Source organism: Podarcis cretensis (genome assembly GCF_951804945.1).
Source record: "Podarcis cretensis genome assembly, chromosome: 12".
NCBI classification, from domain to species: Eukaryota; Metazoa; Chordata; class Lepidosauria; order Squamata; family Lacertidae; genus Podarcis; species Podarcis cretensis.
Window position 1 is genome coordinate 34,530,829 of NC_137181.1, and position 21,585 is coordinate 34,552,413.

General features: G+C 42.7%; 1 long non-coding RNA gene across 1 annotated transcript; it reads right to left on the bottom strand.

The window, feature by feature from the left end:
* Window positions 1–852: 852 nt before the first annotated feature.
* Window positions 853–2,057, bottom strand: LOC307199704. Its single transcript, XR_013832144.1, has 2 exons — window positions 1,996–2,057; window positions 853–1,100 (listed from the first exon to the last, which is right to left on the bottom strand). It is a non-coding gene; the product is annotated as an uncharacterized lncRNA (long non-coding RNA).
* Window positions 2,058–21,585: the final 19,528 nt, after the last annotated feature.

Here is a 21,585-nt window from a genome sequence, read left to right on the forward strand (position 1 = left end):
GCGGTACCTATTTATCTACTTGCACTGGCGTGCTTTCGAACTGCTAGGTTGGCAGGAGCTGGGACAGAGCAACAGAAGCTCACCTTGTCATGGGGGTTCAAACTCCCAACCTTCCAATCGGCAAGCCCAAGAGGCGCAGTGGTTTAAACCACAGCGCCACCTGCGTCCCTGGTAAATGTGTACAGGACTACAGCCTTTCCATCATATATTTAAACCACTGTGGTCCCACTTTAAACAGCCATGGTTTGACCCAAAGAACCATAGTTTGTTAAGGGTACTGCGAGTTGTTAAGAGGCCCAATTTCCCCTCCCAGAACTACAATTCCCAGAATGCCCTGTGAAGAGGAATTGATTGATAAATCACTCTGGGAACTGTAGCTCACAAACCCAAAGTCAAATGTTTCAGAAGGCCAATACCTGTAAATTAACCTTGCAAGCAAGCCAAATGAACAAAGGTAGTTTTCACCAGCAATATAGAAACATGGAAAGTGAATGAGAATGCTGGTCCATCTAGCTCAGTATCAACTCCACCCACTGGAAGTGGATCTCCGGTGCTTCTTGTAGGAGTTCTTCACAGCCATCCCTAGATATGTCAATCCTGGACTTGTTGTTTGTGGAATCCCCATCTGGTGGACTTACTCATTTGTGGTCATCTTTTGACCAGCAACTCATGGCCACCATTTTAAATTCCTCATAATACCCCAGATCATTAGTTCTCAACATAGCATAACTCTAGGGCATTAGGTGACATCAGCTGGCTGATCCATAACTTGACCCAGGTGACATTGCCCTAAATGAAACTCAAAGGTGAGTTTCAACACCAACCGAATACTTCAGCCTGCATTGCTTCACATGTTGTCATTTGCTCAAGGCAGATTTAATTTAATGGCTCTTAATTCCATTTACTGTGTAGTGTCTGCATCCACGTGTCGGGTGGGAAAGAAGAGGAAGTTATGGAGCTGACAGAGTGTTGAATAAGAATGTAGTGGAAAGTGATATCTGGAGACGGAGGCGAGCTATATCTCAAGTGGGGGAAGACTCCTGAGAGAGGACTGGGCAATTTCAGATGCTGGCAAGAGGTGTGACATCTAAAAGAGCAAGCTGCAAAACAAGAGAAAAACCCTTCAGTGTATCCAATAGCATTTTTTTATGGATACAATGTATATCTCATAATAATGACCATAAAGATGTGGAATATTCACAGGTGGTCTAGAGAAGGGGGATGCTGACCTCTGGACTGAGGGAGAGATTGAGGTTTGGGGGGCCCAGGAAAGGTTGATGAGAGAAAATTCAGCAAATGGCATTTGAGGGGAATACTTGTTGTTGATAAACATCTCTTCCAACCCCCCCCCCCCTTCCCTGCTTCTCGAGTTCTACTTTTGGGTAAAACAAGCATGTGAATGGGAAAGGTGGGGATGAGCACTAAGCTCCCTTATTTCACTGTCTCTTTCATCCTCTGTGAGTTGGAAGGGGAAGATCCGACACAGGAAGCCTCCCGTGTATTTACTTATGTGAAATACAACCCTGCAGAGTTCACAACTATCAGAGGCTCTCTGGAGTTTGCCCTCCAGATTAGGAAGGATGATGGCAACAGGGACAAAGCTTGGCATGCTCTTCCCACTCATATATTAACTATACATGTTAGTAGGATGCCTGGAGAGGGCTCAGGTGACCATATGAAGCTGCCTTACACTGAATTAGACCACTGTTCCATCTTCTCCAGTGTTTAGGGTACCCATATGAACCATAAGAAGGGAAGGCCGAGGCCCTGAAATTACCCACCATGGTTAGGACCTCAACAGCAGACTAAGGAGTCACACAGGCAACCTTTTCACTATGATGGGATGCATTGTATTTCTATTTAAATTACAGTGACTCTTTCTGAATTTGAACCAATACTATAAATTAGCACATACAAATTTAATGCCAATCTTTTTTTGGTGGTAGTTTTCCTTTTCTTCTGGCAATGTGTAAATGCCCTACTTGTGTACCCTACCTGTGTTGTCTGTAATGGCTAACAATAGATGTCTAAGGTCTCAGCCCTGGCTGCAACGTCAGACTGAAATATCAATAATTGAATGTAGAACCGTCTGCATAGAAAGCATTGTTCTGGTATGGAACTATCATGTTTAGACTGTCTAGCAATGGAGGGTGGTCCATTTGGGGAAATGGGGCACTGTCCCACCAACCTAAATCAACTGGATGCCATTACAGACCTAAGACATACTTTCAGTCTATAATAAATAGATTTCTTCAATCTACTTTCCCCACTTCACTCTTCCTCAAATATTGATGGAACTTCTCATGTCTGAGGAAAGGGCAAAGTCAGCAAAAGATCTATTACAGAGAAACTCAGCTGAAGAGAGGAGAGAGAAAATCCTCTTTCTAAATTCCAGAAAATTGCTAACCCAATATTTACTGTCAGAGGGTGAGATCATAAGCAACAATATTTGAAGTATGTCATATAAAAATGCTATGCCATTTTTTAGTCAGATTTGGATGAAAAACTATTTTGGAAGATTAAAGTCAGAAACACTGTGGTCTGGGGTGTTCTAATTTAACCATCTCCTTATAGGCCCTATCTGTGATTTCTGATACTTTTATATAAATATAAATTTGTTTTCTTGGTTTATTGTTTTAAGCATGGCATTGCTGCATGCCTGGTGGAAAAAAATTCCATTACATTTGAAATGAAGGGATCATATTGTGTTTGACCACAAAATATTGTTATTGCTACTGCATTACAAATAAATATTTTAATAAGGAAAAGTTGAAGTAGTCATGGAAAAACGCATCTCATCATTGGCTCACACAAATTGGGTATCTGTACATATGGGCCTAATTTCAAAAGCATATGTATGTCCTCAGCTTTCAACAGCAAGATAGCTCCATAGATATAGGAATTCGCAGTTTTGTGTCTGGCAAATAATCTGCCAGCCCTTGAAGTGAAATTATATCCTTCACTGGTCCAGCGTTTTGTTGCTGAAGTCTTGAATCAAACAGATATTTTCATCAAGCATATGCAAATTCTACCAGATTAAGGCCCCATTCACACCACACGTATAAGAAGACGAAGAGTTTGGATTTGATATCCCGCCTTTCACTCCCTTTAAGGAGTCTCAAAGCGGCTAACATTCTCCTTTCCCTTCCTCCCCCACAACAAACACTCTGTGAGGTGAGTGGGGCTGAGAGACTTCAAAGAAGTGTGACTGGCCCAAGCAGCTGCATGTGGAGGAGCGGAGACGCGAACCCGGTTCCCCAGATTACGAGACTACCGCTCTTAACCACTACACCACACTGGCTCTCAATATAAAGCACTACGATACCACTTTAAACTGTCATGGCTTCCCCCAAAGATTTCTGGGAGCTGTAGTTTGTTAAGAGTGCTGAGAGTTGTTAGGTGATCTCTATTCCCAACCCAAAGTTGGGGGGGGGGGTTGCAATCAATGTCTCTTCCCTAGGATCTCTGAGAACTGTAGCTCTATGAGGAGAATGGGGATCTCCTAACAACTCCCAGCACCCTGAACCAACTACAGAACCCAGAATTATTTGAAGGAAGCCATTACTGTTTGGAGTGGTATCATAGTACAGTGCTAAAATCACAGTCTAGGGAGGAAGCCCCATTGAACAGACCAAGGAGACTAAGAAGACACTGAGAGGAGATATGACAGCCATCTTCCAATCTCTCAGGGGGTGTCACATGGAAGAGGGAGCAAGCTTGTTGTTGTTAGGAGAATCCTATTCCCTCACAGAGATACAAGTTTCAGAGTGGTTGAACAGTCAGTCACTGTTCCCACAGAACCCTGAGAATTGTGCTTCACATGCAAAGTAAAGATGGGTGCCTAGTCTGTCCTGGCAAATAACTCTAGATTTTGCATCTCGCAATGCTTCTTGTGCCTCCTTCAGATGATTCCATTGCACCTGTTTCAGAGTATGTAGCCAAGTAATGTAGCCCAGTTATATGGGCAATGCACTTATAACCCTACAACACACTCTTAATGCAAAGTAATATAGGAATGGATCCAATGTAAATGTTATTTAGGGTGAAAAGTACACCCTGATCAACCTAACTCACCATGATCTTAATTGGGCCTAAGTGCCGTGTGTGTGTGTGTGTGTGTGTGTGTGTGTGTGTGTGTTGGCATATGCAAACTTCATGAAAACCTCTGTCCTGTTTGGTTGAAGTACATAAATGCACACAGAACACAGCATGTGAATGTATACTCACACACCTCTAGAAAAGGATCTGGAAGGTGAATTACAGGAACCAGGTCACAGCAGTTTGGGGGATTTGTTGGGTAGGATGGAGAACACCTTGAAAGACTAACTCTGAGAAAGCTTTAGGTACATCTGTGGAATTAATTGTGGAATTATCCTGGCCCAGATATTTCCCTGATTGTATCTAGTGTATCGTTCTTTACAGACACAGCCCTTTGACTTCTTCGCTGAAGATGGAATCCTCCATTCTCTCCTAAGACAGATGGATGCCTGTATATAAATTCTAGGGCAGATATGAAACTTTGAGCACTGTATATCATAACTTCTGTTAAAGTGGGAAGCTCTTTTATGGCCACTGTAGATGACAGTTTAGTTACAAACTATTTCCTCGGACACATTACAGAACTGGCTATAGTTAAATGTGGAAAAATAAAACGGAGGGCAAAAAGTCACCTAAAATATTAAGATAAACAAAGTCCTCTCCCATTTAAAACTCTCACTTAAGAATAGCAGTCTGAAATCCAAACTTCAAAACCAGTTTCTGGAAGTGATGGTTATTTCAGAACAACCATCCATATAAACGTCAGTGCATATAAAATATGGGATAGATCAAATGGAGGTATTTCGGTATTAAAAGCTATTAATTTTGTTGAACATAAGTTTGAATTACAATATTATTGCATTTCGTTAAGCTAAAATGATATATTTAGTTCAGACCACAGTGTGCTAATTTCACAGTCCTCCCCAATCTGTTCTTGCAGAGGTGTTAGGGATAATTAACTGCCATTTATTTTCAGTGATTCGGGATCTGCAATTAATCAAATTGTAAGGCCTGGGTGATTGTAGAAAACAGTAACACTTAGTTTATTATGTATCACATTCTCATTCTTCTTGGTTTATGGGGAGATTGGCTAAAAAAAGGGGGGGGGGGAATCCCAACAATTTATTAAGCATACCCTTCCGCCAATTAGTTTTTCTCACTTTATTCAAACTTAAAAAGTGATGACTGTGTTATATGCTTATTTGTAAGCCTGTTTGTCAGTGACATTGATCAGAAGTACATATGTTTTAGCAATCAGGTTTTACGAAGCTTGCATTGTCCCCCAAATTGCAGTTTCTTATTTTCAAAACAATTGGAATCCTTTTTTCATCCCCCACAGTTGAGAACTGTTGCAAAACACCCCAGAACAAAACCAGAGTCTATGGACGACAGCGAACTGTTTCTAAAAAGCATCCACCATCAAAATGCTAAACCCATATGGGTCAGCACCAAACTAAAGGTAAAGGGACCCCTGACCATTAGGTCCAGTTGTGACCGACTCTGGGGTTGCAGCGCTCATCTCGTTTTATTGGCCAAGGGAGCCGGCGTACAACTTCCAGGTCATGTGGCCAGCATGACTAAGCTGCTTCTGGCGAACCAGAGCAGTGCACGGAAACGCCGTTTACCTTCCCGCCGGAGCGGTACCTATTTATCTACTTGCACTTTGATGTGCTTTCAAACTGCTAGGTTGGCAGGATCAGGGACCGAGCAATGGGAGCTCACCCTGTCACGGGGATTCGAACCGCCGACCTTCTGATCGGCAAGTCCTAGGCTCTGTGGTTTAACCCACAGCACCATCCGCATCCCTAGCACCAAACTAGATATGGCATTATTCATGCCATTATCCCTTGCATGATTTTTAAAATGTATGTATTAGACATGGAGGGACCTAATCCTGATCAGGACCCTAATGTGGGAGGGAGGGTTTTTTTCTGATCTTGGTCCCAATGGATATTACAGACTCTCCAAGTGTCCCTATTTTCCAGGGACAGTCCTGGATTTACAGAAGCTGTCCCAGTTCACTGCTGGACATCCCTATTTTCATCGGAGAAATGTTGGAGGGTACAGAGTTATGCAACTCTTGAGCCAAGGAGATAAGTAACTATACAACCTTTAGAACACATCTGAAGGCATAGGGAAGGGGTGGTTTCTGTTAATTTTTAATGTTTTATTATGTTTTCATATATGTTAGAAGCCACCCAGAGTGGCTGGGACAACCCAGTCAGATGGGCGGGTGGTGCTGTGGTCTAAACCACTGAGCCTCTTGGGTTTGCTGATCAGAAGGTCAGCCGTTCAAATCCCTGCGACGGAGTGAGCTTCCGTTGCTCTGTCCCAGTTCCTGCAAACATAGAAGTTTGAAAGCATGCCAGTGCAAGTAGATAAATAGGTACCGCCGCAGCAGGAAGGTAAACAGTGTTTCTGTGCACTCTGGTTTCATTGCACCAGAAGCGGTTTAGTCATGCTGACCACATGACCCGGAAAGCTGTCTGTGGACAAAAGCCGGCTCCCTTGGCCTGAAAGCAAGATGAGCGCCGCAACCCCATAGCCACCTTTGACTGGACTTAACCGTCCAGGGGTCCTTTACCTTTACCTAAATAACAAAACAATGATCGTGATGGGATCCCTATTTTCATCAGAAAAATGTTGGAGGATATGGCATTGTGCTTTCCTCATGCTATTTGCATTGAAGGTCCTTCTCCTATTCCAGATACAAATCCATAGGGGCCCAATTCTGACTGAGACTGCAGTATGACAAAGACGTAAAGGCCCCTCTTCCCTGTCCCCAATCTCCCCCCCCCCCCAATGCCTGCTTTATTTTTAGAAGGCTAACAATGTGAACAACACCACATCTGGTCTTTAACTCATTGATCACAGGGTGTGAAAACTCCTTTGTGTATATAAAACTCCATTTAAGAAGACACTGCATCTATTCAGGAACGTATTTATTTGTGTATGTTTATTTTATACAGTTATTTGTTTGCCACTTTCCCAAAGTGGCTCATATAAAAACACATGGGAATATAGTAAAAAAAAAAAAAACTGTTAAAAATTCAATATTGGGAACAGAAAATAAAACTATTTAAAACTATTTAAAAACTATTTAAAACACCAAAGCTCAGTCTGATTAGATAGGAAGTAGGAAACTTCTTGAACCACAGAGCTGAATATGCATTTCTACCAACTTTTGGTTTAATGAAGACAAATTCCACAGGAATCAACTTGGTTTAGGGCTAGTGCGATAATCTGGATTTTCATTTTCAATTATTAACCAGATAAAATACAATCACAGTGAGATGTTCTTTGGTGTAAAAGTAATAAAAGTATTGGGGTGAGGATGATAGGCAACTTGCTGATATTCCAAATCTTTTGCATCTATAAATGAAATATACTCAGAGTCGAGTAGTGATATCATGCTCTTTATTTCAGCTCACAGGAACAGTGATTGAACCCCCCCCCCAAAAAAAAAACCCTCTGGCTTTATATACATTATTTACACAATGGGTCCCACGTGATTGGTTGATTCTGCTCACCTCCTGGAGCCTGATTGGGCTGCTCCTGCAGGCCAATTGGATGCAGCATTCTGGTATCCTACCTGCCTATTATTCTAGTGATAGGCTGATTCACTTCCTATTGTGGCCTGATTGGGTGGCTCCTGCAGGCCAATCAGGTTGCTGCCTTCTAGGATCCTACCTGCCTATTGCTCCAGGACCCCAGCTCAGTACATAACAATAAGTGTAGCTCTTCCTTTCCCTGTCAACAGTGTAGCCAGCTTGACACCTATCACAAAATACAAAGCAGCAGTTTATGGCTGGCTGATAGAACTTTCCATCTGTGCCTCTTAGGAACAAAATTCTGTCTGGGGGCTCGTCCGGAAATTGTTGCCACTGTCGTTTTATCTTAGCCCTTTTAACTGCTTGCTTCTGTAAGTGACCGAATGGCAAAGCTCTTTCCACTGCAAGCAGGGTGCAGTTTAGAAAGCCAGCAATACAAACAATATTTTTAAACAACAGGGGGATAAATCTCCAACTTGAACATGCAAAAGTAAATGCTTTCTGCAAGATGTTAGGTATGTGCATGCCCACATGTGCGCGTGCATACACACACACACACACAAACCTTCTCTGACATCTGGCTATTGTACTAGCTGCAGATGGTAATGCTACTCAAACGTTTGATGGAAGAGCATGAGCAGAAACACACACCTAAAATATGCTCTGAAATATGAAGTATTTTCAAAGATCCTCCTTGGCTGGCTGATTTAATGGAGTGTAAATTAGCTGACTCTGGCACAAATCTTGCACGTTTAGAGAGAGTTTTCAGCTGCGGAGGAAGTATGGCTAAAGACTATAGACATGGGAGACCACCGTGGCTCACTGAACAAAGGGTTGACCCTGGGTTGGTTAGATGCCTTGGGTGGGAGATTACTTCTCACCCACCTTTCCCCATCTATAAAAGACAAACAGCAGTTCTTCCTTGGGATTGCTGCAAGGATGAGGAAATGTTGGAAAGTCTGAGGCCTTTTTGGCCTGGAATAGAGGCAAGAAACCAGTGTGGACATAAATTACAGGGGTTTGCAAAATTGTGCATGGTGCAGAAAGCATAGACAGGGAAACATTATTCTCTGCTGCATAATACTAGAACCCAGGGTATTCCAATTAAGCTGATTACTGTGGGTAGATTAGGGACTCATTAGGCAAGAAACACCATTTTGAATGCGTTATAAACATGCAACACCAGGTGGCGCCAGAGAGCAAAGAAATTCTAAGCAATTTTCTATAGCTTTTTTCCTTTTGTTATAACGATTTAATTTCTGATTTATTTATAGCACTGTTTTCTTCCTGTGTGTAGATCCATGCTTAGAAGAGACAAAAGAAAGCACTTCTTCCCACAGTGCACAGTTGAACAATGGAATTTGCTCCTCCAAGAAGTAGCAATGCTACCAACATGAATGGCTTTAGAGGGGGCTAGACATATTCAAGGAGGAAAAGGTTATCAGGGGTTACTAGTCCTTATGTCTATGTATTACACTCAGAATCGCAGGCAGTAAGCCTCAGAATACCAGATGCAGCAGGGTATAAACAGAGCAGTAATGTTATCCTGCTTTGGGCTTCCCATAGACATCTGGTTGTCCATGGTAGGAACTGAACCCTGGGCAAGATGGGGCTTTAGTCTGATCCAGTGGGGCTCTTCTTTTGGAATGTTCTTATATTATGAACCAAAATTACAACCATGGGATATTTTGCTATAGTATACAAGAATTGGCTTTTCCGTGGTGGCTCCCTGTTTGTGGAATGCTCTCCCCAGGGTGACTGGAAGGGTGATCCCTTCCAGTCGGGATTCAGGCCTCATCACGGGACTGAAACTGCCTTGGTCGCACTGGTTGATGATCTCCGGCAGGCTAGGGACAAAGGTGAGAGCTGTTTCCTAGTTCTGCTGGATCTCTCAGCGGTATTTGATACCATCGACCATAACATCCTTCTGGACCGTCTTGAGGGGCTGGGAGCTGGGGGCACTGTCCTACAGTGGTTCCGCTCCTTCCTCCTGGGCCGTGTTCAGAAAGTGGTGGTGGGGGATGAGTGTTCAGACCCCTGGGCTCTCACTTGTGGGGTGCCTCAGGGATCGGTCCTCTCCCCCATGCTTTTCAACATTTACATGCAGCCGCTGGGAGAGATCATCAGGAGGTTTGGGCTGGGTGTTCATCAGTATGCGGATGATACCCAGCTCTACCTCTCTTTCAAATCAGAACCAGTGAAGGCGGTGACGGTCCTGTGTGAGTGTCCGGAGGTGGTTGGAGGATGGATGGTGGCTAACAGATTGAGATTGAATCCTGACAAGACAGAAGTACTGTTTCTGGGGGACAGGAGGTGGGCAGGTGTGGAGGATTCCCTGGTCCTGAATGGGGTAACTGTGCCCCTGAAGGACCAGGTGCACAGCCTGGGAATCATTTTGGACTCACAGCTGTCCATGGAGGCACAGGTCAAATCTGTGTCCAGGGCAGCTGTGTACCAGCTCCATCTGGTACGTAGGCTGAGACCCTATCTGCCTGCGGACTGTCTCGCCAGAGTGGTGCATGCTCTGGTTATCTCCCACTTGGACTACTGCAATGCGCTCTACGTGGGGCTACCTTTGAAGGTGACCCAGAAACTACAACTAATCCAGAACACAGCAGCCAGACTGGTGACTGGGAGTGGCCGCTGAGACCATATAACACTGGTCTTGAAAGACCTACATTGGCTCCCAGTACGTTTCCAAGCACAATTCAAAGTGTTGGTGCTGACCTTTAAAGCCCTAAACGGCCTCGGTCCAGTATACCTGAAGGAGCGTCTCCACCCCCATCGTTCTACCCGGACACTGAGGTCCAGCAGCGAGGGCCTTCTGGTGGTTCCCTCACTGCAAGAAGCCAAGTTACAGGGAACCAGGCAGAGGGCCTTCTCGGTAGTGATGCCCTCCCACCAGATGTCAAAGAGAACAACAACTACCAGACTTTTAGAAGACATCTGAAGGCAGCCCTGTTTAGGGAAGCTTTTAATGTTTGATGTATCACAGTATTTTAATATTCTTTTGGAAGCCGCCCAGAGTGGCTAGGGAAGCCCAGCCAGATGGGCGGGGTATAAATAATAAATTATTATTATTATTATTATTATTATTATTATTATTAAGCTGGTGCCTTCATTATACAGTGATACCTTGGGTTACATACACTTCAGGTTACAGACTCCACTAACCCAGAAATAGTACCCCAGGTTAAGAACTTTGCTTCAGGATGAGAACAGAAATCATGCTCCGGTGGCACGGCGGCAGCAAGAGGTCCCATTAGCTAAAGCGGTGCTTCAGGTTAAGAACAGTTTCAGGTTAAGAATGGACCTCCGGAATGAATTAAGTGCTTAACCCAAGGTACCACTGTACACCTTTAGGCACCAGGCAAAAACGTTTCTCTTCAACCAGGCCTTTGTCTGATTAACATCCAAAATCCCTTTTAAATGTCTTAGGGTATGTGTGTGTGTTATTGGTTTGTTCTTGTTTTTATTAGGTACAGTGGTACCTCGGGTTAAGTACTTAATTCGTTCCGGAGGTCCATTCTTAACCTGAAACCGTTCTTAACCTGAAGCACCACTTTAGCTAATGGGGCCTCCTGCTGCTGCCGCAGCTGTTATAGTGACATCCATCCTACTTAGAGTAGACCCAGGAAAATTAATGTACATTTATTTCACTGGGCGAGTCTACTCTTGAGTATGATTAACACTGGTTATCCCCATGACTAAACTCCCCAACAACTATTTCTCTAGAAAACACTTTAAAGACATTTTAAACCCTAAAAAAAAATCACTTAATCATAATTCTTGTTTACTATTACTTGAGTGGTTTGCTGGTTACAAGGCAATAAACCTTCATATCCTCTGCATAGAGAGGGTTGGTGTTTTTTTTTAAGGACTTGTCAAATTGGTTTTTTTCTTTTTCTTTTTTATTTGCTACAGTCTGTTCAGTGTCACTGTGTTCGAACAGCAACGTGGCTCCAGCTTCCAGGCCTGGGAAGCTGTACATCAGGCACACTTCAGCAGATTTATGTCATCAGCCCCCACACAGTATCAATCATTCTTCAAGGTCAATTCTTAGCTACCAGAGCAAGTGCTGTATTGAAATCGCCAAGGCAGACTTCGAGCTAAGCTAGCTGCAAGCTTTCAGGTGCTGCATAGGCAAAGGGGCCACCTTAAAGCAGCCTTCTCCCCAACCTGCCAGCTATGGGCGGATGGAAGTTGCGGTGCAAAACATCTGGTTAGTACCAGTTTAGGTAAGGCTGTGTTAAAGAATTCTTGGCAATGTGTCTCAAAAAGTTTGTGATCTGGAAGGAGTGGGGAGAGGGATGTTGTTGCCATCAGCACAAATGCAAGATGTCTGTGTTTAAAAAAACCAGGGCACATTTTTTGAGACAAATAAACAGAGATTTATCAGTTTCTGGCTGCAGTTTTACGAAGTGCAGCACTGAGAGGTCTCTTCTGCCTCTTTCAGACCTCAACAAATTAAATGAGATGCATCCAGTGATCAGCAGAAAGAGCCAGGATCGTGTCAAATAAATATTGCCCACGTTTGATGCTGTTTCATGTTGTTTTCTACAGTTTATCATTCTCAAAAGCCCCAAACTCCATTGATATAGAATTCTTTCACATTTATTACTGGTTCCAGTTTCTAAAGATTTACAATACAGAGGTTGGGGGTGGGGGAGACTTGGTGTCCCGTCCCCCGTCCCCCGCCCCCCCCACCTTCTTGCTCAGGAAGTCTCAGCAATATTCCATTTCATAACTATTTGGCTAGATGCTTTGTGAATTTACTTTCCTATTAAGAAGATCTCATTAAAAGCTTCCCCCCCTTTTGATCCACAGCAGGAAAACTTCAAATGGACATGAAAGCAATGTAGGGGGGGGGATCTAAAGGTTCCTTGCCACTATGTGCTTCAAAAATTTTGATTAAGGTTTCCAGACACTGGCCTGCTTCACAGATCACATTAAGTCAAAACATGACTTAACAAGAATTCACTAACAGGCAAGCTTCCCAGAGAAAAGGTCAGAGCTCCTTTGCTCTTCCCTGCTTTTTCTACTGAACCATGATTTGGCTTAGCATGTCATCCACACCTGGGCTCCTGGTTTAACTCTGCCAGACAAACCACAAGCCATAAACCATAGCACAAACCTTGGTTACAGCTCATGGTGGTTGTTTTTTTACCCCAAACTTCAAGACAGCCAAACTCCAAGCCCAGGTTTAGATGGCATGCTAAGCCAAACCATGGCTCGACACGGCATAGCAGTAAAATAGCCAAGGAAGAGCAGAGTGGCTGTGATCTCCTCTCCAGAAGTCCATGCATTTTTCCTAAACCATGGTTTGCTTTAGGGTGGCATGCAAACCAGGCCACAATTGTGATCTAGAACAATACATGTGCATTGGGGTCAATTTCCAGCTAAGGCATATGAAACTCAAGAAGTGTATCATACACTCTGTTGTTAGGCAGAGTGAGGTAGCTGCCTGCCAGGAACCTAATTCTGAGTATCATGAACAAGCAACAAATTACTTATTTCATTGTATTTTTACTGCCAGCAAAAGGTGCATGCAGGATTTCCTGCCTCGGGTGCCAAAATAATCTGACCAGCTTCATGGGACTCTGACCATGATTCTGATGGTCCAGCTCATGCAGCAAAATGTCTTGGGCCACCTCTGAGGGTGCAGCAACTAGATCTCTAGGTGGTAAGCAAGGAGACCGGGGACTCAGCTACACTGGTCAATTATATTGTTAGAACTGTGGTATAGACATACGACACCAGATAGCACTGTAAAGCTGATTCATCACTAATGGGGTTTTCCATTAAAAGCTTTTCTGATGTGCTTTTCTGTAGCGATATTTTTTTAATGTGTATAGATCCAGCCTGGGTTACAAAATGGGTAAAATCAAAAGTGACAAATCACAATATGAGATGCATGCAAATCCCCAGTTGGCCCATTGCCCCCCTCCATAAATCTAATGTCTGAGTCGTGAAAATAGTGGCAGGGGAAGCGATGCAGCAACTTAGCCTGTTTAGCATTGTTGAATACGTATCCCATATACATTGACAACCGAGCAGTTGAAAGGTGGGGTGGACTATGAGGTGTATTTTGTTTACCTCTTAAAAAAAACATATTCTTGTTCTTCGTGTGGTAATGACTTCTATAGAGCTTTGAAAATCAATAAAACACGACAGGGGCGTGAAGAGAAGCTGAGCAGCTGAATAGGAAATACCGATGTTCTGTTACACTTCTGTAGTCCCATTTCTGTTGTTCATGGCTATCATTTCAACATATTTACAATTATAAAATAATATTGTTTGGTGGAGCTTTAAGTAAAGACTGGCTCCGGCTCTGAGGAGTCTCCAGCCAAATGATCTCTCGTGGACTCACCTCTATGTTTGGGGGCCTGGGAGGTAGCAGCAGCCATCTAAATCAGTCTTAGGTGTCAGATCAGGGGGATTGTGGGAAATTTAAGTAGTGGCACCCAGCACTGATTGTAGCAGGTATCATCAGTGGTCTTCCTGGAATGTCAGGGACTCCTGGCATCTACCCAAGGATGGTATTTCCGGACGCTAGGCCTGCTTTTTGTAACTTCTCTGGAAGGAAGAGCATAGAAATTGAACTGTGTCATCAGGGCCTAGAAGAGACTGTCACCCCATCTCCACACACCCGGCCCTGTCCCTCACAAGGCACCCATTCTATGGATTGCAATTACAAACCAGTTTGGGAGTCAATCTGCACTGAAGTGCAGAGCACAGTGGAACCTTGGTTGTCAAATGTAATCCATTCTGGGAGACCGTTCAACAACTGAAGACATTCAACAACCGAGGCACAATTGCCGGTCGGCAAAATCTACTGAAAAAATGGAGAAAAAATGGAGAAACGGACCTCGAAAGACTCTTGACTTCCGAAAATTGTTCAAAAATGGAGGCATTCACTTCTGGGTTGTTGGTGTTTAGGTTCCAAATTGTTCGGCTTCCGAAGCGTTCAACAACCGAGGTTGTACTGTATAAGGACTCAGCTACATTAGTAACGAAAAACCGTTTTATATGCGTTATAACACTGTGACACCAGATGGCGCTGTGGAGTCTCGTTTTTCCTCAACGTGATTTCCCTTTAGGAAGTTTACAACACGTTTAACTGAAACTCTTCTCTGATGTGTCTAGATCCAGCCTAAATGTAATGTATTTAGTGATAGAGGAAAAATTCATGTGGTCTGTATTTAGGGCAAACCAACATGACTTACTAGTCCCAGGCATCAGGTAGATCAGAGCACAGCTATCAGTTGGATGACATTCTCTGGATTTTGCAAAACAGTTCAAAAAATGCACATAAATATGTGTATACAAATGCATATTTTAGGGGAAGAATGCATACAGAACGTGAAGTTTAAGGGAAGTGCAAACAAATAAAATTTGGGGTTTTTTATCCAAAAAACCCCAACAAGCACTCATGGCTGTTCATCCCTAATTGTATTGTAATGACTCCAATGAATGTCACTCTATGTTCCTTAGATAAAAAGGGGGATAAATTTATGATAATTATCACACTACAAGATGGTTCCAAAAGGCAATGCTTAACATCCCAGTTCCATATGAGGGTCTTTAGATCTTTTTATATCTGAATGCACAACTCTTTTACAAGTGTTTGTTCTCACCTGCTGAAAGTCTAGTCGTTTTTTATTTACTTTAGGTAAGTTTAACCACTTCAACAGCTTATACACCCACAGAAAGCAGGATAAAAAATAGGACTAATTAATTGGGGGGGGGTGTTCTGCAAGTAGGCAGCGATCTCCAGCATCAGATCCCAGATGGTTCAAATGTCTCCAAGCCTTGCTTTGTTAGGTGGCATTTGGCGTGTGGGGGTGGGGAGAGAACCTTGAATTAATTATATATATGGTCTTCAGAGGAATGGTTGCAACTGATTTTTTTTTAAAAAAACATCTTAACGTTTGCTTAAATGTTTGGGGAAGTCATTAATCAAGACTAGCTGCCATCAATCTCGAAACTTGTAAAAGTCAAGCGAAGGAGGCAGGAATACTTTAAAAAATGTGTTAAGCTAAAGGAATCATATGGAACTTTTTAACGGAATGTATCATGGGAATTTGCAAACTCTAACCCCATACAACTGCAGGAAAGGCTACTGAGGCTTCTATCCTAGGGAGTAAGCATCGCTGAATGCAGCGGGTCTTACTTCCAAGGAAATAGGCATCAGAAGGCATCGTGAAAGTGGGAATTAATTTAACACAGAATAATTCACCCTTGGTCGTTCCTAAGAAAGAGCAGGCATGCTGGGGAGGCGCGGAGAGCAGAGTGGCATGCAAAATTATAAATCTGAGCAAGAGAGACAGACAGACAGAAGGCACACTTGAAAAAAAAAAAAGCTAGGCATCATTTTAAAATATGCTAGACACGATGATTGATTTCCCATAGGGGGATTCTAAAAGATGTGCCAAGGGGGTGGAAGAGGAGGAGAGGAAGAGCCTATCATTTTCAAAAGGTCATGAGAAGAACCAGAGCAGAAAAGAGCATTTGATCAAAGCGAAGCTGTCAAATCAGTGTGCTGAAATGCAGGCAGCCAAAGTTAAAAGATGCTTCAGATCCCGAGCACTGCAAAGAACGGGACTGGGTTGCTCTGAGCATTGCTGAAAACACAAGCTTTTCGAAAGGGATCAAAGTTTGTTCCTATTTGGGTTGGCGCTCTTCAGACAATACATTAGGTCTATGCAACACACACACACACACACACACCACCACCACCACCACCACACCACACCACACACCCCTTCCTCTTCAGCCATTCTTCCAGCCAAAACTCATAAACTGCTGATTGACGGATTTACAGGGCAGTCTACATATGGATCCTGCATTTTTATTTATTTATTTGTATTTAGAAACTTGCTTCCAGCCAAGATTGGATGCCTAAGCTGATTGCAATTAAAAATCCACCAGAAGATGGAATGCAAGTCAATGGGTTGATGTACATATGGTGGAAAGAGGAGGAAGGGTCAGGCCTCGCTGAATACATTTTGCTGCTGAAAGCGGATCCCAAATTGACTCCCTCCTGCCACTAAGGCCAATGCTTTAACCATCGGCGCTGACTCCTATGGGCCAAGGCACTTTTGGCCCCCCAAATGCATCTCTGGCCATTTTAAGAGAAAGAGGGAGGTGTTCATGGTGAGTTCCAGCACCTCTTTTTCCTGGAAAAATTGCTCTTCAGGAAGGTTCCAATAACTACTGAAAAACAGCAACCCTACATACCTGTCTACCTCAACCTGGTACCTTTCATATGTTTTGGACATTCGTGTCATCATTGACCATTGAACATGCTGGCTGGGGCACCATATTGGGAAAGGCTTTTATATGCACTTACTTGGGAGTAAGACCCCATTGAATAAGACTTATTCTGAGTTGGCATGCATAAGGTTATGCCACGATTAAATGAAATTTAAGGTATGGCGAAAATGTCATACATATGAGTAAATAGAAGAAAATTGATTTGATTGGATAAATAAAACGCTTATTAATAAGCAGTGCTTTTAACTACTAGAGTTCTAAGGTATAATGCAAAAAATAAGGTAGAATATTTAGGATGCCCCTATTTGGCCACAACTAGATAGTATCTTTCTATTGCAATTGCTTGCTTTGGAAATTTTATTAATACATAGGAATGCTTGCAAAATCCTCTAGTAATTTTTCTCCCATGCATGCACAAACACAGCCTGTTTATTTCAATGGAGAAATTCCACAAAGTTTGTGTCCGAAACCTTTTGATTACTTTTAGCATGGCATGGCCGATCTATATGTAAAGCAATACTCCGCCATGTGGCATTTTGCAAAAACAAAGCAGTGTTTTAGAAAGCTTCAGCAACAGAACTCACAAGTGTTATGTTCTTTAAAAACACTGGATTAGAGACAGGGGTAGCTTTTCTTCCTGTGGAAACATCTTCTGAGAAAAATGTATAGAGGATAGATTGATATCTCCATCACATTTCAAATTTAAGCATGCACACGAAAGCTCATACCAATAACTAACTAACTTGGTCTCTAAGGTGCTACTGGAAGGATTTTTATTTATTTATTTATATTTATTTTGTTTTGTTTAAACAAATAATAGAAAGCCAGAAAAATTTAACCAAAACACATGGAAGTAAATGCTTCACATACAGAAGATACCAACTTCCGTCCTTGTCATCTCCAATCAGGGTAGTTCAAGACCTTTTACTTTCTGAGGCAGAAGTTGGGATGGGAGCAACGGGAGCTCACCCCATCGTGCAGATTCAAACTGCCAATCTACTGATCAGCAAGCCCAAGAGGCTCAGTGGTTGACCACAACTGCCAATCTAGCAGTTTGAAAGCATACCAGTGCAAGTAGATAAATAGATACCACTGTGGCAGAAAGGTAAATGGCATTTCCAGGAGCTCTGGCATGGGTTTTTAAGCAGAGGTTAGATGACCATCTGTCCTTGATGCTTTAACTGAGATTCCTGCATTGCAGGATGTTGAGCTAGATGACCCTTGGGGTCCCTTCCAACTCTAGAATTTTATGATTCAATGAAAACTCATGAGCCTCAGTTTTAAGAAGCAAGTATAATTTTAAAAATAAGAAATAGATTTTCCCTTTACAGCTCTTAACTAAGACGCCTGCATTTTGACTGGGTCTAGAAAAGGCACATATACTCTTGTGTTCTCCACAGTAATGCAAGAGTCCTGCCGAGTTGCAAAGGGTTACTTGGGATGCAGTTTTGAAGTTTATTAATATCAATGGGAACTTTGCCACTGACTTCAAGAGCTGTGGGCTGTACCTTTAACAGCTTTTTTTTTAAGGGGCCTAAACGATTTAAGCAATGGAACAGACATCACTTCCATTTGGAAAACTATCATTCCCATAGATCTCAGATTACCTTCTGCGGCTTTTAGTCTTTTTTTTTATCCATTTAACTACTTTTTTTTTTTTTTACATCTTTGATCGTGTTTTACTCATTTCCTGCAGCATGCTAACATCTCTTGGCTATCTTCTCCATTAAGAGCTAGTTTTATCCTGCAGTGTTCAAATGGTTTAGAATCAGAAGTGTAACATGTGTTTCATGTGATATGTGTGTGTGTGTTTTATATATGTATAAAAGCTGCAGTTCAAAAAGGTCTTTTAGCCATGTGAGACTTTTTTATTTGAATGGCAGTGCATTGCGATAAGCTTTTGAAAGCCCCAAATTTCATAAGCCCACTGTCTTCCACCCCCTCCATACCTGGGGTTTGCTGTTCAAAAGAAGCAAACTGAGAAACCCAACTGTGCTTAAGTCCATTGATTTCAGTGGACCTACTTGGAGTGTGATGCATTTGGATCTCAATCATAATTCCATAATTCTGTTTGGGATTGTGGCACAAGCTTATTGGGGGGGAAATCCTCATTTATTTAGGTTTGGCTATTTATATACTATCAAACCTATCCATTCTTAAGGAAATCAGCCCTGAGTGCTCACTGGAAGGACAGATCGTGAAGCTGAGGCTCCAATACTTTGGCCAGCTCATAAGAAGAGAAGACTCTCTGGAAAAGACCCTGATGTTGGGAAAGATGGAGGGCACAAGGAGAAGGGGGCGACAGAGGACGAGATGGCTGGACAGTGTTCTCGAAGTTACCAGCATGAGTTTGACCAAACTGCGGGAGGCAGTGGAAGACAGAAGTGCCTGGCATGCTCTGGTCCATGGGGTCATGAAGAGTCGCACATGACTAAACAACTAAACAACAACTACAATTTATATACGATACAATATCTTTACTGTCATTGTCCCATACAGAACAATGAAATTGAAAAACTACACAAAACATTCAAAAACCCCTAAAAACATTCAAAAACCCCTAAAACATTCAAACCCCTAAAACATTCAAAAACCCATAAAAACATTCAAAAACCCATAAAAACATTCAAAAACCCATAAAAACTCTGAAACCCCATTTTAAAATACAATATACTATAGAGACTCCTTTTGCTCCTGTGCTAACTGCCCAAGTTAGCCATGTCCACTGAGCAGTTTACAAGTTAAAATCAATAGAGCATAAACACAATTAAAACAATAGCTGTACTAGGATAAATGTTGGCATGATATAATATGAAGCAACTTTTGTCATTTTTGGGAAGTCATTTTTTGGGGGGGTGGGAGGGAACAGTGAGGGCGAAAGCATAATCGTTTTAATTTTAAGGCCCTGAAGAACACAAAGTTTTTTGCCTGGTGCCCAAAAGTTCCTCCCATATGCATTTGGGCAAGCCTCTCTGAGGACATTCCATAAATGGGGTGCCACCACTGATAAGGCCACTTGCAGCAACCACTGGCCTCACCTCATTAGGCAAGAGAACCTGCAGCAGTGAAGATCCAAGCAGGTTTATATGGGAGGAGGCGATCCTGCATGTTGGATGACATCACTTGGAAAACAGAGGCACAGCATTAACAACAAATGCATGATGCCACCCTTTAGCCAACATTGCTTACCTTAGAACTGAGAAATCATGATTTCAGAATGGACCATGACTAGTTACAGTCAAACGTAATGGAATTAATGGATTCAAACTGCTAAGCTTCATGCAAGTGTTTCCACGGACCCTGTGGATTTTTACTGTAAAGGTCTCAAACACCTGCAAGGAATTCCATTATATTCTTATCCTTTAAATCCACAATGAAAATGCAATAGGCTAAGCTTCAGGTTCCTTCTAGACATCACCTAACTCTGTCCTTTTGGCAGGGAAATGTCTATAATACATGCTAAATGTTTTAATATAAGTCACAAATCATGACAGCGAATGAGGCATTTTTAGGCATATGGAAAGCAGTGTCTGAAGTCACTAGGAAACTCTGAAGTTGCCTTTTTAACACATTATAAATCTTTATTAAAATGATTCATAAGCACAATACTGGCAGCATGAACACAAATGTTGCCATATTTTATCCTTCGGTCACATAATAGACATGGCTTCAAATTGATTTTAAAAATGGTGATGGGTGAATTTATTTTCACTCGATTCAGAACCAGCATAGTAATTATGAGCTTTCTCTGTGAACGTTCAGGGAGGGAAATCTGTTTCAGAGCTTTCTTATGGTTCATAATGTTGGCATATGCAGTGATGGCACTGGACAAAAAACCTTTGCCGCATAGCACCCTGGGAACTGTAGTTCCCAGCACCAGCCATAGCAGATTGCCACACGGAAGCTCCATAATCCAGGAACAAGGATGTGTTCTAGACCATACAAAACAATTGGCAAGAAACAATCAAAAGCAGTTCCCAAACAGGGTAGTTAAAGTGCAAGTAGATAAATAGGTACCGCTCTGGCGGGAAGGTAAACGGCGTTTCCGTGCGTTGCTCTGGTTCGCCAGAAGCGGCTTAGTCATGCTGGCCAATAAAGCGAGATGAGCGCCACAACCCCAGAGTCAGCCACGACTGGACCTAATGGTCAGGGGTCCCTTTACCTTTACCAGTACCCCCGACCCAAAAAAAGATGACTGTTTGGGTGTATGCCTCTGGATAGAGATGAGTGCACTAGTTCTGCCTTTCTATCCCCTTCACCTTCATGAGTTGGAGGGCAACAGTCTGCGACGGTCACCAACTTTGTTTTGAGAGAGACTTAGACAAATTCTAAGGCTATCAGTAAGGCTATCAGTGTTTACTAGTTGTGATGACTACGCTCCACTGTCAAGAGGCAAAATGCCATTGGATGCCAGTTGCTGGAAACAACATGAGGGGCAAGTGCTGTTGCACTCAGGTCTTGTTTGAGGGTTGAGAACAGGATGCTGAACCACTGATCTCATTTTCAGGATCTCCTTCCATATTCCAAGCTGGAAAAGCATTTAACTGGGGCTCAATTTTTAATGCAGCCAAGTCTCACAACTTGGACATATTTGTTTTAGGAACCAAGTATTTACAAAGTTCAGCATCGAGACTTCCGGGTTGGTGCCTCAGGTAATGGCGGAATGCCTCTGATCGGGAGGAATTTGCCTCGTGGAAATCTGGGTCTGGCCGCAACGGTG